This window comes from Gadus chalcogrammus, chromosome 7 (assembly GCF_026213295.1).
Source record: "Gadus chalcogrammus isolate NIFS_2021 chromosome 7, NIFS_Gcha_1.0, whole genome shotgun sequence".
Taxonomy (NCBI): Eukaryota; Metazoa; Chordata; class Actinopteri; order Gadiformes; family Gadidae; genus Gadus; species Gadus chalcogrammus.
The window spans coordinates 263,131-280,726 of NC_079418.1; positions in this window are offsets into that span (position 1 = coordinate 263,131).

Genomic DNA, 17,596 nt, shown 5'->3' on the forward strand with positions numbered 1-17,596 from the left:
ATAACCTGCTGAGCACATCACATGTACATTATAAATATAGCTAACTCCTACCCCAGCCTGATGAGCACAACACATGGCAGTCACATTCAACTTTTAAACACATAACACACACATGATAACATAGTCAGGTCGAGGCCAGAGCACTGTTTCATCCTCAGAACGGGAGGGCCACAATCAGGAGACTCTTTGAGGCGCTCCCCCATCAGGAAGAACACGAGGAGACACACTAGGGCCTGAGAGCCAAGGTCACGCAAAGCACTGTTTCATCCTCAGAACGGGAGGGCCACAATCAGGAGACTCTTTGAGGCGCTCCCCCATCAGGAGGAACACGAGGAGATACACTAGGGCCTGAGAGCCAAGGTCACGCAAAGACACACAGAACCACATACGTCTCAAACGCACACACCTCACCAAGAGGAAGATACAGCATAAAACTGTATCACACAGACACTTCTGCCCCACTTCTTCTGAAGCAGACCTTCCACGGAGGCGAAGCTCTGGACGAACCATCAGCGCTGATTAGGGACTTAGACATATTCGATTTCTCACGCTTTATGACTCTGTATAACCGTTGCCACTTTACTTAATAAATCCAAGGTCCTCGTGCCGACAGACTTTATTACCTCTCCGTCTCATTTCATCTGGTCCAGTAACTAGACAGACCGTTTTTCCCAACAATTTGGTGACCTCCGACGTGATTTTTTCTGAATTGAACACGCAACTGGGAAACGAGAGACGGAGAGCGGCACGACCTCGGGACCCCGGAGCACCGGACCGATTCCTGCAGTCTCACCTCGCGTACGCCCAACAAAAGGTAGGCAGAACCTGTTGATAAAATCCAAATTCTGCATAGTTATATAGGAACCACATTAGGAGGTGAGACTGTGAGAGCGGTTCGCTACGGGATATCTCGTGGGGACGAATAGAGTTGCATTCCAGCATTGCCCCATAAACCCAATTGACCCTGAACGCGTGACACATCGAATATCGGCTCGTTGCATGGTGAAAGAATACCCTCGAGACCATAGGGCCTATAAGAATCGGTCATAGTGATACAAGACTACCGATGGCCGAATGATGTATGCCTGGGCCAAGAGTGGAGCCCAGAGGGATGCCTGGGCCGCGGGTGGAACTCAGAGGGAATGAGAAGGGCCTATAAGAATCGGTCATAGTGATACAAGACTACCGATGGCCGAATATTGTATGCCTGGGCCAAGAGTGGAGCCCAGAGGGATGCCTGAGCCGCGGGTGGAACTCAGAGGGAATGAGAAGGGCCTATAAGAATTGGTCATAGTGATACAAGACTACCGATGGCCGAATATTGTATGCCTGGGCCAAGAGTGGAGCCCAGAGGGATGCCTGGGCCGCGGGTGGAACCCAGAGGGAATGAGAAGGGCCTATAAGAATCGGTCATAGTGATACAAGACTACCGATGGCCGAATATTGTATGCCTGGGCCAAGAGTGGAGCCCAGAGGGATGCCTGAGCCGCGGGTGGAACTCAGAGGGAATGAGAAGGGCCTATAAGAATCGGTCATAGTGATACAAGACTACCGATGGCCGAATATTGTATGCCTGGGCCAAGAGTGGAGCCCAGAGGGATGCCTGGGCCGCGGGTGGAACCCAGAGGGAATGAGAAGAAAAAACTAGGGCCTATAAGAATCGGTCATAGTGATACAAGACTACCGATGGCCAAATAATGAATGTGTATTAAATAATTCTATGTGGTAAGAAGGTTAGAGTCCCTTTGCAGAGGGAACCGTATGCCTGGGGCACGAGTGACACACAGAGAGACAGTGTGTGTATGCGTGAGAGAGGCTGTGTGTGTGTGTGTAAGAGGCCCAGAGAGATTGAGACGGAGAGGCTGTGTGTGTGTGTGTAAGAGGCCCAGAGAGATTGAGACGGAGAGACTGTGTGTGTGTGTGTGTGTGTGTGAGAGGCCCAGAGAGATTGAGACAGAGAGACTGTGTGTGTGTGTGTGTGTGTGTGAGAGACCCAGAGAGAGAGAAAGAAAGAAAACAAGCGTATTTGTGGGCCGGCTAAATATAGAAATAAATCAATTAATGATAACCCGGCTATGTGTGCAACGCTTGCTTGCTTTGATATGCTCAACGCTATTTTGCCGTATCTGATGATTGTGGGTGCGGGACACAGAATGAGAAGTCTGTTGATATGTGTTTGTGTACGTCTGCGCGAAAGAGAGAATCTGTGAGTGAATCAGTGAGTGTATGCGTGGTCCGCTCTATCTTCGCCCGTTAAAACGGGTAAAGGAAAGAATAGATAGATTGATAATAATGAATAATGTCTCTCTGACGTATTGCTTCGGTCTATGGCTTAACCTGCGGAAATAGATAAATTGACAATGATAAATAACCTTTTTACTGTGTTGCTTCCATTTACTGTTGGACCCGTTAAAACTAGACCTAGATAAGTTGACAAGGATAAGAGATATCTCTTTTACTGTGTTTCATTGAATTACTGCTGGACCTGTCGCATAGATAAACTGCGATACTAAACAACATCTCTTTGCCGCGTGGGTTGATGGTTTAGTCTGTTGAAGCGGATTAATCAATAAGGACAGATAACGATTATTGTCTATAAGGAATATCTGGATGTATTGAATAACGTCTCTAGGACTTGTGGTTGTTTTTTGCTTCCTCCCCCTCTGTTTTTTCCTCCTTTTTTCTCGTTCTCCTCCTCCAAGAGTGACAAGGGTTACCCCCTAGTCTCTCATCCGCTCTCGTGTGTTAGACAGGCCACACAGAGTTATAGCATCACGGCCGCCATTTTTTGAGTTCTCTCACTCAGTCCCAAGCCACACCTCCCCCTCCGCCAAATCTGGACCACTCCAACCCTACCCTTCCCCAACTACAGCGCCCCCTGCTGGACCACTCCAACCCTACCCTTCCTCAACTACACCGCCCCCTGCTGGACCACTCCAGCCCTACCCTTCCTCAACTACACCGCCCCCTACTGGACCACTCCAACCCTACCCTTCCTCAACTACAGCGCCCCCTGCTGGACCACTCCAGCCCTACCCTTCCTCAACTACACCGCCCCCTACTGGACCACTCCAACCCTACCCTTCCTCAACTACACCGGCCCCTGCTGGACCACTCCAGCCCTACCCTTCCTCAACTACACCGCCCCCTACTGGACCACTCCAGCCCTACCCTTCCTCAACTACAGCGCCCCCTGCTGGACCACTCCGACTCTGCCCTTCCCCAACTACAGCGCCCACTGCTGGACAACAACAACCCTGCCCTTCCCCAACTACATCGCCTCCAAATAGACAGCATCAATACCAATCCAACCCCGACACTCGATCACCCCCTGTTAGAAGAATTATCCCAGTTACTAATAAAGCTAAAAAAGACAAACCTCCCCGCATCCGGCCTTCAGTGCAAAGGCGTCCACAACCCCGACCACCCCCATACCAGGCTGTCGTAAGAAGAAGCGGCGAACGCGCCCACGATGTCGGACGAGCAGCGAACCAGAGCCCTGAGCTGGTTGTGCCTCAACGCTGAACCAGGGAAGATATTGAAAGGCCAAGACCGGAAGAAATGGGAGGACCGATGTGAGGTCTACATCAAAACCTGGCAGAAAGAGGGCGTGATCCGAATGGGACCCCTCGACCAGGCCGGCCGGGCCGCCATACGCGCGCACATTGGCAGCCAGTATGAGCAGGCAAAGGTCCGCCGCAACAACGCTGGAACCAAGGCGGGACGAACGGATGCACTCGAAGCCCAAGACCGGATAAAACAAAAGAGAATCTTAGTATTAAATGCATTGGCCTCTTGCCTCCTGCCCCACACCCTAAAACCAGCCCTCTCCGCCAGGAACCCCTTCCTAGCGGACCAAGAAACCCCTGCCCGACCGAACCTGATAGCCCCAGTCTATCCAACCCCTGGCCAACCAAGCCGGACAGCTCCGCTATATCCCTCCCTACCGGAGGCCGATGTGCAGGCCCGCCCACCTCCGTACTCCCTCCCCTATGCCCCGACCGACTTCACGCCCCTGCCCACCCAGGTACCCGCAGATGGAGTAAGTGGCACCGAGATGAGTCCTACCCAGGTCCCTGCGCCCCCCCATCTCATGTACCCAGTTATCGAAATAACCCACGCCACACCTCAGTCCCCGGTCACGGTGACCTGGCAAAGCCCCGCCCCCCTGGAACCAGAACAAGCCAAAGAAGGGACCCACTTCACAAAGAGAAACCATCCACAAAGCAAGGAAAGCCTGAAGCTGGCCACAGCTTCCGCCCCATGCCCGATGATACCAGGAAGAGCCGGACCATTGGGGCAAGAACCACCCAGCACCGAGAACTGGACACCCCCCTCCTCCAGCCCCGGCCATGCCCAGGCCCCCGAAACCAGGCCACCACTACCAGAGCAAGCCCAGTCGGAAGCAGAAAGGATGATGACGCGGATCGGCGTCCCTGGCGCCAGAGCATTGGACTTGGCCGCCTTCCTGATCAACCTATCTTCTAAAGTAGAAGAAGCAGAAGTGGCAGGAGCAACAAAAGAAATGAGGAGACACTCCGGAATTCCCCAGGGGAGACACGGAAGACACAAGGAAAGCGATGAAGAGGCCGCAGACACCTTGGAGTGGGACCCACAGGGAACAAAATGGAAAGAAGAAGCGCTGGAAAGAATGACCCACAGCATCGAGACAGAGACCCAACTCCTGTCTCGACAGCTACGGGAAAGGGAAGAAGGCAGAGACCAGAGGTGGGGAAGAAGCTCAATCCACAGGACAATTGGCTCGGGCAGATCACGAGCCCGAAGTACCGAAACCCCGATCACGACCCCGGTCGCCACCAGCACTCCACAAACTGGCCCCCCGACACAAAGGAGCCAAGCCCCCAGCCGCCGGATGAACCACGACCAGGATGAGGGCCCAGAATCAATGTACCCACTAATGGAAACCCCTGCAGGACGAGCCATGTACGCTCCCTGGACCCACCGCGACCTCAAGGGACTAGTGGAAGACCTCCCCTCGCTCAAACTGGGGGCGGGCAAGTGGATCAGGAACCTCGAGCGACTGACCACAGCCGACCGGCTCACCATGGGGGACATCCGAGCGGTCCTCATGAGAGGAGAAGGACCCCGAGCAGTCAACGACGTGGAAAACGCGGCCAGAACCACCAGAGAGCCAGACGACTCCCCCTTCGACCCCTTCCGCCCCCTATGGTGGGATGCCCTGAGGGGCCTCTACCCACCCCAGAACTCAGCAGCATGCATGACCGGCCTGAAAAGAAAACCCAGTGAATCAGCGGGCGAATACCTTACAAGAGCCACTGAACGATGGAAAGACGGATTCGGAACCCTACCAGGAGCTTCCGCCGCCACCGAAGCCATGTTCCGGATCGCGGTTGAGACGGGTCTCTGCACCAAGGTCCGCGAAGGCCTCAAAACAGTGATCGGACTCGGAAGAATGAACGCCATGGACTGGGAGGAGGCCGTTACACACCACGTCACCCAGGAGCAAGACCGAGAAGACGAAGACGTCAAAGAAGACCGCGACCTGAAGAAACGACTCTTGCGCATGGACGTAAAGAAAGCAACCCAGGAACACAACCGGGAGAAGAAAGAGTCCAACAAAGACCACGCCTCCGAGATCATGCCCCTCGAAGTGGCCCAGCCTCCGGCCCCGCCGCCTACCCCCAACCCCTTGGTACAACCAAGCGGACCTCCTCCGACCCAGGTGCAAGCCCCTCCCGCTCAAGCATGGGTGCCCCAACCCCCGCCGTACCCGTACCCTTATCCCCAATACCCACCCCCGAACCCAGCAACACAGATGGGACCCGGGATGTACCAGAACCAACAGTCCAAATATAGAGGCGGATTCAAATGGAGAGGAAGGAGCCGGGGCCAAAACACAAACCCTACCCAGTCCTACCCCTGCTTCGTTTGTGGGCTACTAGGGCACTGGGCGAAGGACTGCCCCCAGTCGGGACAGCCAGGGATGCAACCCGGCCAACATGATCGTCAACAGCAACCCGGTCCGCCCTACGGTAACCCTGGAAATGGATCAACGCATGCCTCAAACCCCGGAACCCCGATGTACCCTCTCTGGAGGGACCCGGGATACGACACCCAATACTGACGGGACCCGAGGACCTCGAGAGGGACCCAGGTGGTGAACCTGGGAACGGGAGCCCCAATGGTGGATGGACTTGTAAACCAGACCCCGATTCGATTCATGGTCGACACCGGAGCCACAGTCTCCACCATCGGGGACCTGAACCATGAAATCCCACCCCTCTCCACTCGAACCCTGACTACCATGGGGTTCTCGGGAATAGAAAAAACCAACCCCCTCACCACCCCCTTGCCGCTCACCATCCTGGGGCAAACCTTCTACCACTCCCTCCTATATGCCCCCGAGTGCCCCACCAACCTCATGGGTAGAGACATCCTGAGCAAAATCAACTGCCACATCAGCTGTTCCCCCGAAGGAACTTCAATGACGACAGAAGCCGACCAACCCCTCCAGATGATGCTGGTGCATGAACCCCCGCCCCTGAGCCCCCCGTCAGACGTGTATTGGATCCGGAACATGACTACCCCGGACGGACTCAAGCCCCTAGAAGAAACGTATCGAGAGTGGGCCCCCTGGATCCATCAACAGGGGGACTCCTCCCCACCGCACGACCCCCTCCACACGACCCTTAATGTCCTTCGTGACCCAGACGAAAGCTACGACGAACAATGGAGACGCACAATGGAGGGAACCGGCCAGAAGTGCTTCTATGAAGAAATGTACATCGGACCTGAGGGGGTGGCGGCCCCCACCCTTCTCACCCCAGATCAACAATACTGGTACCGTCTCAAACCCGAGTCCCGACCACACGTGACCCTGGCAGTGGCCAGGCACCACACGGCCATGAAGCTGGGGCCCATGGTCTGCCGAGCGGCTCAAGTACGAGAGTGGGCCCTCACCGATAACCCACACATACACATAGCCCCTGGCACAGGCTTGATCCGAATCTCCTTTCCCCGGACGGCCTCCTGGGGGGTGGCAGAACGAGTGGAGCGCGACCGACCGCTCGCCCCCGAGGATGTCAACACCCCCAGCCCCCTGGACGCCGAAGACCCCGACGTAAAGAACATGCTAGACGACCTCCCTCAGAAGCTCTGGGCCACCGGCGCCTACGACATGGGGTTTACCCCCCAGCACAACATCCGAATACCTCTCAAACCCGATCAAACCCCGATACACCAGCCCCAGTACAAGGTCAGACCCGAGGCAGAAGTAGGGATCGCAGCCACCATACAGGGACTCAAAAAGGCAGGAGTCCTCCGACCCTCTCAGTCCCTTTGGAACACCCCGATTCTCCCAGTAAAGAAGGCGGACGGACTCACGTGGAGGATGGCCCATGATCTCCGTCTAGTAAACGACGCCACGGAAGGACCCCCCGAGAGGGTGCCAAACCCGCAGGTGGCGCTCCACGTGGTTAACCCCGACCACCTATGGTTCTCTGCAATAGACCTGGCCAACGCCTTTTTCTGCATCCCCCTGGACAAAGACTCACAAGACATCTTCTCTTTTACCTGGAGGGGAGAAAAACTCACCTACACCCGAATGCCACAGGGGTACCGATCGACCCCCACCATATTCAACGACTGTGTGCGGAAGGACCTCAAAGACACTGTACTTCCCGACGGAGTGGTTATGGTCCAATATGTAGACGACATCCTGCTCGCCGCGCCTACCAGACAAGCCTGTGTGAACGCCACCAAGATCCTGCTCGAGACCCTAGGGAAAGCAGGGTACAAGGTCAAGCGGCCCAAACTACAGGCTGTGCGGCCCACGGTGAAATTCCTGGGGAGGTTAATCGGAGGAGACACCAGAGACATAACCCAGGACACCCGAGAAACCATCCTGAATTACCCAAAACCCGCCACGGTTCAGCAAATGTTGGCCTTCCTGGGCCTGTGCAATTACAGCCGCCAGTACCTCCCGGAATTCACAGAACGAACGTCCGAACTCCGCCAGATGGTCACCACAGCCGGGGCCCGACACCTACGAGCTCCGCTGGAATGGGACCCAGGAAAAGACACCGCCTTCCATCAGCTGAAGCAGGCCCTCCACTCAGCCGCCGCCCTCCAAGCCCCCGACTATACGACCCCCTTCCATCTGGACGTCACACAGAGGAACGGAAATGTAGCGGCCACCCTCTGGCAGGCAAAGGCAGGCACCCGAAGGATCCTCCACTACCACAGCTCGGCCCTGCCCACTCCGGGCCTAGGACTCCCTCACTGCGCCAGACATCTCATGGCCATCGCCATCGCCCTACGAAAGACACAGTTCCTCACCATGAACAACCCCACGGTGGTGCACACCACCCACGGAGTTAAGGCTGCGGTGGATAGCTCACTCTTCACCCTGTCGGCCGCCATCACCCAGATCCGGTTGACCGAGGCCCTGACAGATCCCTCGGTGAGCTACTCGACGAAAGGAGTGAATATGACCGGAGAGTATCCCGCAGACACGGACGGCACACCCCACAACTGCACGCCTCGCATCCTGTCGGAACTCCGAGCACGACCAGACCTCCAAGGGTCACCCCTAGAAACACCCAAAGCAGTGTGGTACACCGACGGCTGCTGCTACAAGGATGCCCTGGGAACCAACATCGCCTCTTGGGCGGTGGTGGAACAGGGGCCGACAGGGGTCTGCCACACCAGACACTCGGGGATACTCCCGGAGTATCCCTCGGCCCAAAGGGCTGAACTCATGGCCATGGTCGTAGCCCTCGAAGCCGCGAAGGGCCTACGCCTCGACATTTACACCGACAGCAACTACGTGTACGAGCTCTGCCATCTCAACGCTACCCAAGCAGAAAGGCGGGGTATGCTGACCTCTACAGGGGCGCCCCTGAAGCACAGGGACCTCGTCGTCCGCCTACTCCTCGCCATCCAGCTACCAGAGTCTGTGGCCATCATCAAGTGCCAGGGCCACACAAAAGGAGACTCCCTGGTCACCCGCGGTAACAACGCCGCCGATGTCGCCGCCAAGAAGGCGGGGGGCTACACACCGCCGCTAGTCCTTTCCCTGCTGGACCCCCTGGACGGGGAGCCCTACCCGAGGAGCATGAGCGACCTCCTGATATACCTTGGCGAGATGCAAGAACACGCCGGTCCTTATGAGAAGAGCTGCTGGATCGCACGAGGATGCACTCGGGACGAATCCGAAATCTACCGCTACTCAGATGGCAAACCGGCACTCAGCTCCCGAGCTCTCTCTCTCATGGCTCGGTCACACCACTCCCGCACCCACCAGGGCACCAACGCAACAATGGAGACAATCCGGCGAGACTGGTGGCACCCCGAAATGAAAGCCAGCATCCAGGAAGTGATCAAGGACTGTCACGCCTGCCAAATACACAACCCACGCCCAACCCACAAACCCCCCAGAGGAATTTTCCCAGTTCCCCAACTACCCTTCCAAGAACTCTACATAGACTACACCGACATGGGGCCGGACAACCGCGCTCAAGGGAGACGCTACCTCCTGGTGATCGTCGATAGATTTACCAAATGGGTAGAGGCCTTCCCCACCAAACGTGAAGACAGCGCGTCCGTGGTCAAAATTTTGCTAAATGACATCATTCCCCGTTGGGGCTACCCCAAGCTACTCTGCTCAGACAACGGGTCCCATTTCTCTAACGCCAAATTGCAGGAGGTAGAGGCCGCGTTAGGAATAGCACACCGGTTTGGCTCCGTCTACCATCCCCAGAGCCAGGGACTGGTGGAAAGGGCGAACCGGACTCTCAAAAGCGTGATCGCGAAGGCAGTTCACCCTGGGGACACAGGTCCCCAGCAGCAACAATTGCTGCAGGAAGAGCTAGCGGGCTACGCCTCTAAGAAAAGATGAGCTGGATCGAGGCTCTCCCATTGGCGTTGTTCAGCGTGCGCTCCCATCCTAGCTCCCGGTGCGGGCTTAGCCCCTTCGAGTTAGTGACAGGCAGGCCCATGCCCGGGCCACATTCTCCCCCCAGGGGCCCGGTACTAGACCATTATGATGAAGCCCTCTTAGAATATGTACAGGCCCTGACTCTCGCCTCCCGAGCCTTGTACACACAGGTCACCTCCCTCCCGACCCCCGCAGATCCCAACCCCGTCCTCGTTAATCCCGGGGATTGGGTCTGGGTCAGGGTCCACAAGAGACAATGCCTTCAGCCACGGTGGGAAGGCCCCTATAAGGTACTTCTGGCCACCCCCTTCTCTGTCTCCCTTTCAGGAAGGAGCGGCGCCCGCTGGCACCATCTGTCTACCACCCGCAAGGCCGACAACCCGCATGACCGCACCTTGGCGACCGTTCAACGCGACCTCGCACGGCTGCACCATGAGACTACCACTGACGCCACAGGAGGCCCGGACCAATAGACGTTGCATCATCGGCATGGTAGGAATAACCGGGGCCATGATGGGTTTCTTCATCCTGTGGGGAGTGGACTTCCATGCGGCCATCCCGGGGAGGTCCCCCACCATCAAGCCCCCGTCTACGACGACACAACCCTCATCGGGACCCCCAACCCAGAGTCCACAACGCCGCAGGAGACAGACACCCCTGCAAGCCGCCAAATCCCCCAGCGACCCCTGCCTCAACAAATACGGTGGGCTATCCCTAACCTATACTTATGGTTCCAGCGCCGCCTATACCTTCCTCCTATGCGACGTCGTTCCGTGCGTAGGCGGACCCGCAGCCTGGGAGAAGTACGATGCATACATCTGCGATGCTCCCAAGGGTTCCTTCGCGGGAGTCCAGGGCAACGGGGTAATGACGTCCCCGGACAACAGCCAGAGCTGGTGTCGAGGATGGGGTAATGTACTATGGATGACGGGGAGGCACCAGGGGTACTATGTGACTAACCGCTCTCAGACTCTCCACAGGCCTGACGCGACGGCCGCACTACAGGCGAAGGGCTTCCTCTCGGGAGGCAACGGCAGAATCACCCTTACCCTCAGGAACATTACCAGCAACCCGTACCAAGGATGGGGCAACCCCGCATTTGGGTCGACTCGGGCGTGCGGTGTAAATACTGACTCCGCCTATTTCGTGTTCGGGGTGTCCCAATCCGGCACGGACACGACGGCGTTGTTGAAAATAAATTTCAGAAAGGCCCCCACCACACCCACCGCACCAGCCTCCAGGGCCAACACGACAACTCCTAAACCCCCCGTCCGACCCATAATGACTCGCGACGGCCCGGTCACGATTTTTGATTTAAATTCCGTGGGGCGACTCCCCACCCACGATTCCATCGCGCTCGCGACCGGCTACGCAGACGATAATGCATGGCTTAGCTGGATTGCTGCTACGGTCCGATTCCAGGGGCTGTCCGACTGCGTAGCCTGTGCGTCAGCTCGCCCCCATCTAATCTCGACCCCAGTACTGTTCGATTTTACCAGCGACCCCATCGGCTCTCACTGCATGTTAGCTCTGTTTGTTACCCCCGAACCGGCCGGCTGCGGCCTCCTTAGCTCTCTGTTTCCACCCGGCCTTAACGACTCAATTCCCCCGGTGTACTCCCCTGGGGAGTACACCCACTCTTGCATCACCAGGGCCGGAGCGGTAAATGTTGGGGCGGTACCACCATCGTGGTGCCACTCCATCACGAACGTTACGCTTTGGCCCAACATGACCGAACCGGGCCTAGGACGCCAAGACCTATTCTGGTCCTGTGACAAATTCACCCTTAGACTTACACTCCCGGCACAATGGTCCGGAACCTGCATTATAGTGCGCCTACTTATGCCCGTCACGCTCTTTACCCGGGGTTTGCCCGGGCCCGATAACCAAACTACCTCTCGACACCGCCGCGACTCCGCTCTCACCGACCACTTTGACCTAACCAAGAACACCCCCACGTACATGGATAGCATAGGCATTCCCCGGGGCGTTCCGAACCAGTTTAAGTTAGCAGATCAGATCGCCGCGGGTTTCGAGAACATACCCCTTATCTCTGCCATATTTCCAATCACCCCCAACAAAAACGTAGATCGCATTAATTACATTCACTACAACGTCCAGCGCCTATCCAACCTGACTCGCGACGCGGTAGAAGGCTTGGCCTCACAACTGGCCGCCACCTCTCTAATGGCGTATCAAAACCGTCTAGCCCTAGACATGTTGTTAGCCGAGAAAGGGGGGGTCTGTTCGATGTTTGGGGCTCAGTGCTGCACCTTCATTCCCAACAACACGGCCCCTGACGGGTCAGTGACAAGGGCCCTGGCCGGCCTTCGAGCTCTTTCCGTCCAGATGGCAGAGGACTCTGGGATCGACAACCCCATGGAGAAATGGATGACCGACATGTTCGGCAAGTGGAAGGGCCTTCTCATGGCCGTCCTGACATCCCTGGCCTGCTTCGTCGGGATTGTGGTCTGCTGCGGGTGTTGCTGCATCCCCTGTGCCCGCACCCTCTGCTCACGCCTCATCACCACGGCCCTCGAAAAGGAGAAACAACAGCCCCCTCCCTACTCCGAAGCAGCCCCCCTCATGCCCCTTCTGGATTGCCTGGACGAGCTTCCCCTGGACGACCAAACAGTGCCTGCAGACTTTGACTGTGAGTATGGCCTCCCTCGCCCTGCAACCCCTGACTTTGAGTACGAGCTCGACTGTGTCTTCGCCGAGCCGGACATCTACCCGTGAGTGCTAGTGGCCTCTCCAGGTGCACGGCCCCGGCGTCCTGTTTCCACCACCGTATGCTGAAACCCCACCACGACACCCCCTTTTTTCCCCCCCCCCGCCTATGACGTGCTAGTAACCTCTCCAGGTGGGCTGCCCCATTCCCGCATTCCCGTCCCCGCCAACGGCACCACCCCCCTCCCACCTGATGCACCCACGTCGCCCGGACCAGGGATCTGCGTTCCGGCACCAGGGACTGCGGCCCGTTCCCTTAAGGCTTGAGGGCGCCCCTGGCTGTATTTGCTTCTGTACGCTCCACTGTTTTTAGCCGCTCCCATATCTATGCCCGCGTCTACGCAACCGACGCCGGGAACGTAAATGTTGTTGTGTATATCGCTGTCCCACTAGATGGAGCTCGGGGATACACACGGGCGAGATTCCAGGGGCCTTGATTGCCCGTTTATCAGATGAGGTCCTGAGCGCAGTTGAATAAAAGGGTCTAATGCTCAGGTGGCGCCTTGCGACCACCTGCCCGTGATGACGCTCAGGACTATTCCGTGGTTTCAGTTGTTCCCGTGCCCCGTGCCTACCCTGGATACCCCATGCGTGTGATTGCTTATTGTTACACGACCAGCTAACTCCTCCTCACATCCTTAAGTATGTGGTTATCTAGGGATGGCTTGAGGGGGATTGCCATTCGTTATCTACCTCATATCTTTCTATTATTATTACTATTATTTAGGGACACGTTTTATAGGTTGCATTTCTTTCCTGTGATTGTTATTGTGTAGTATTTGTGTGATTGTTGCATTTTTGTTTATTGTTTACTGTTTGTTTTATTGTTGCATTTCGTTGTTATTATTAGGGTTTGGTGTTAGTTTTGTTGTTGGTTGTTGTTATTTGTTTTTTGTATTATTGTATGCTTGTGGTATGTTTGTTTTTTGTGTATTACCTGCTGCCACTTTACTTGGTATCGTCTGTTCGCGATGTAAGGCCGGGGTGGATGCCACCCCCTAGGTGGGGTGTGTATGGCATACCCATGTCTGAAGCATGGGTGGCGTTTCTCCCACGTGGTTTCCCCATACACCCGGTCCAGCGACTTATTTTAGTCCCATACTCATGGTTGTTTGTTTTTATGATTGTTTTGCCTTCTTTCTGTTACTTCTAAAAGTGTTATAACGATAGTCCCGCGCTGGAGTCCTATCCCTCGTATCCCTAATGAGTAAAAGTCGTCTTGCGACGACTTGAGGGGGATATGTTGGGCAAAATAACCTGCTGAGCACATCACATGTACATTATAAATATAGCTAACTCCTACCCCAGCCTGATGAGCACAACACATGGCAGTCACATTCAACTTTTAAACACATAACACACACATGATAACATAGTCAGGTCGAGGCCAGAGCACTGTTTCATCCTCAGAACGGGAGGGCCACAATCAGGAGACTCTTTGAGGCGCTCCCCCATCAGGAAGAACACGAGGAGACACACTAGGGCCTGAGAGCCAAGGTCACGCAAAGCACTGTTTCATCCTCAGAACGGGAGGGCCACAATCAGGAGACTCTTTGAGGCGCTCCCCCATCAGGAGGAACACGAGGAGATACACTAGGGCCTGAGAGCCAAGGTCACGCAAAGACACACAGAACCACATACGTCTCAAACGCACACACCTCACCAAGAGGAAGATACAGCATAAAACTGTATCACACAGACACTTCTGCCCCACTTCTTCTGAAGCAGACCTTCCACGGAGGCGAAGCTCTGGACGAACCATCAGCGCTGATTAGGGACTTAGACATATTCGATTTCTCACGCTTTATGACTCTGTATAACCGTTGCCACTTTACTTAATAAATCCAAGGTCCTCGTGCCGACAGACTTTATTACCTCTCCGTCTCATTTCATCTGGTCCAGTAACTAGACAGACCGTTTTTCCCAACATTTGTACAGCAGGTTCTGCACGAGTAAAACAAAACTATATTGCTAGCGGACATCCAACATAGCTAACCAGTAACATGTGGTCAAACTAAAAATGTGCATAAACTCCCTACCAAGTGACAAACTATAAAAACAATAATAACATATCAATTATACAATCATCTAATATGTCGAGGTTCATAACATAAACATACATTCTCGATCTTAAAACGTATAAACCTTCGGGAGCTATTTACAATGCGAACTTACCACATGTCACGTCAACTGGTTCTGACTAGCAACGGCCGCACACACAAGGCGGATGCAGATCTGCAATACCCAATCACACCAGCAGATGGCTCTAAAACACCAACAACTGCTCTATCATTTGCGAAACTCATGATAACTAATGAACAGTTTTCCATATCTGTTGCACAGGACAGTCTGGCTCCGCTTGGCAAAAAATATATAACACATTTGTTAATAAATGTTTTGAACTCTGAATACTGGACATGGTGAGCTTAAAAACATTTAAGTGACCATAAGTGAGATGGCCTAAAACGGAATGAATTATTCTAGGAAATAGGCTTTCAGGATCAATTCAGATGTTAAACTGTTCTGTACTGCTTAGAAATTATCTTTTATGAAGCTTGTTTATATGCTATTTCCCATGATGATAAATTAACATTTAATTGCTGTGAGTTGTGAAGATTCTACAAATAAATATTAAATCCGCTGAATCAGAATACATAAATCTTTAGTGATGGATTGTAACTGCCCTCACTGAAGCACTGAACAATAAGTACAATTTGGAGGTATTTCACTTGAGTATTTAATTAAACCGAGTTATCTCGAAAATACATTTGTGTCTTTTAAAGCGTTATATTTATATATGTTAGGCTATATTTTGAGATGGCAGTGTGTGAAATGCCCGTCAATATTCGGGGTTGTCCTCATCCCCAGATTGTTGCGCAACACCGATCTAAATATTCTCAATATGCTATAACATTACAATATTTCATGGATGCAAGCCAAGACAATCAGTCTATATCTATAGCCTAAATGAAAACACACACACACACACAAACACAAACACACACGCACGCACACACTTAACATTTATTGATAATCTGATATATAGTATTCGTAAAGCAACACTGTTAGGAGCCTGCATTGGCAAAAGTTGGATGCGTGTTGCAAAGTTTTGCATTACAATGCAAACACGACAATAATTGGCACCAATCTGGCGCACTTAAAATAGCAATCAGCTGAATAAATGTCTGGTATATAGCCTATCAGATATGGGCACAGCTTCAGTGCACTTCATAATGAGAGCCTGCAGTACGAGTGATCGTGACATTATTTAACCATCCACCTACAGCCAATACCACCAGACAGAAACATCATTGAACACACACACAATGCCCACGACAAGCCAAACATCAGCACGGCAGGTGGGCAGGGTAAGGACGCTAAGGACGGTCAGTGGAGCCCCGACACACGTCACCTCGTCTCCCAGTCAGGGGGTGGATCTAGATGCTTTTGGGATGACTGTCCTGAGTCACATTCATGTGTGTGTTTGTGTGTTAATGTCTGTGTATGTGTGCATTCATGTGTGTGTGTGTGTGTGTGTGTGTGTGTGTGTGTGTGTGTGTGTGTGTGTGTGTGTGTGTGTGTGTGTGTGTGTGTGTGTGTGTGTGTGTGTGTGTGTGTGTGTGTTGGAATGTAGATCTGGAGGCTAGTCTGTCCCCGCGTGGCTTCATGACCGCAAGAAAGACTGGAACCACTATCACTGGGGTGGTCTTCAAGGTCAGGACCCCCCAACACACACACACACACGCGCACGCACACAAACACACACACACACACACACACACACAGAAGCACACGCACACAAACACGCACACACACACACACACACACACACACACACACACACACACACACTCACTCACCAATAAAACATCCACAAGCAGATAAGATTCGATCAACTTTATGAATCCCACACGGGGGAATCTCTTGTTATTGCAGCTCAAGGGTCAAAAGTACAGCGAGAGAGAGATTAGGGAAAAATACAAATTCCAAAAAGATATGTATGATAAAATATGTTTTTCTCTCCGTCTCTCTGTATGTGTCTGTCTGTCTGTCTGTCTGTCTGTCTGTCTGTCTGTCTGTCTGTCTGTCTGTCTCGCTGTCTGTCTCGCTGTGTGTCTCGCTGTGTGTGTGGATCTGGAGGCTAGTCTGTCTGCGTGGCTTCAGGCCTCCAACCTCAAGAAAGATGGGAACCACTATCGCTGGGGTGGTCTTCATGGTCAGGAACGAACCCCCAACACACACACACACAGACACACACACACACACAGACACGTACACACATACAAACACACCGTGTGATTGTGTGTGCATGTGTACACACACACACACACACACACACACACACACACACACACACACACACACACACACACACACACACACACACACACACACACACATACACACACAAACACACACACACACACACACACACACACACACACACACACACACACACACACACACACACACACACACACACACACACACACACACACACACACACACACACACACACAGGGAATGTTTGAATCCAAACCGTTTTCCATTGGAACCCAATGTGAGTTCTGTTCCGTTCCTGGACCAGAGGTTCCATATAAAAATGCCCTCAACACAGTGAAACTAGTTATTGATGTTCTGACCCATATTCCTTTATTCAGACAGGATGACTCTCTGAGATCAATATCTCTTTTACAGTAGGAACCTGGAAACAATCAACCTGGACTGGTAACCGATTCATTTAGAATATATTAATACAGTGAGAATATATGACCAATAATCTTAAGAAAACATGACATTTAGCAAACTGTACCTTAGCTTCTCTGTGGTGAAAGGTGTGCTGTCCCGTGTTGTATGAAAATATAAAAGCACAAAAGGATGGAAAGTAAGATCAGTTGAAGGAAGAGATTCATGTGTTCGCCAAAACACAAATTAAGTGTTCAGAAC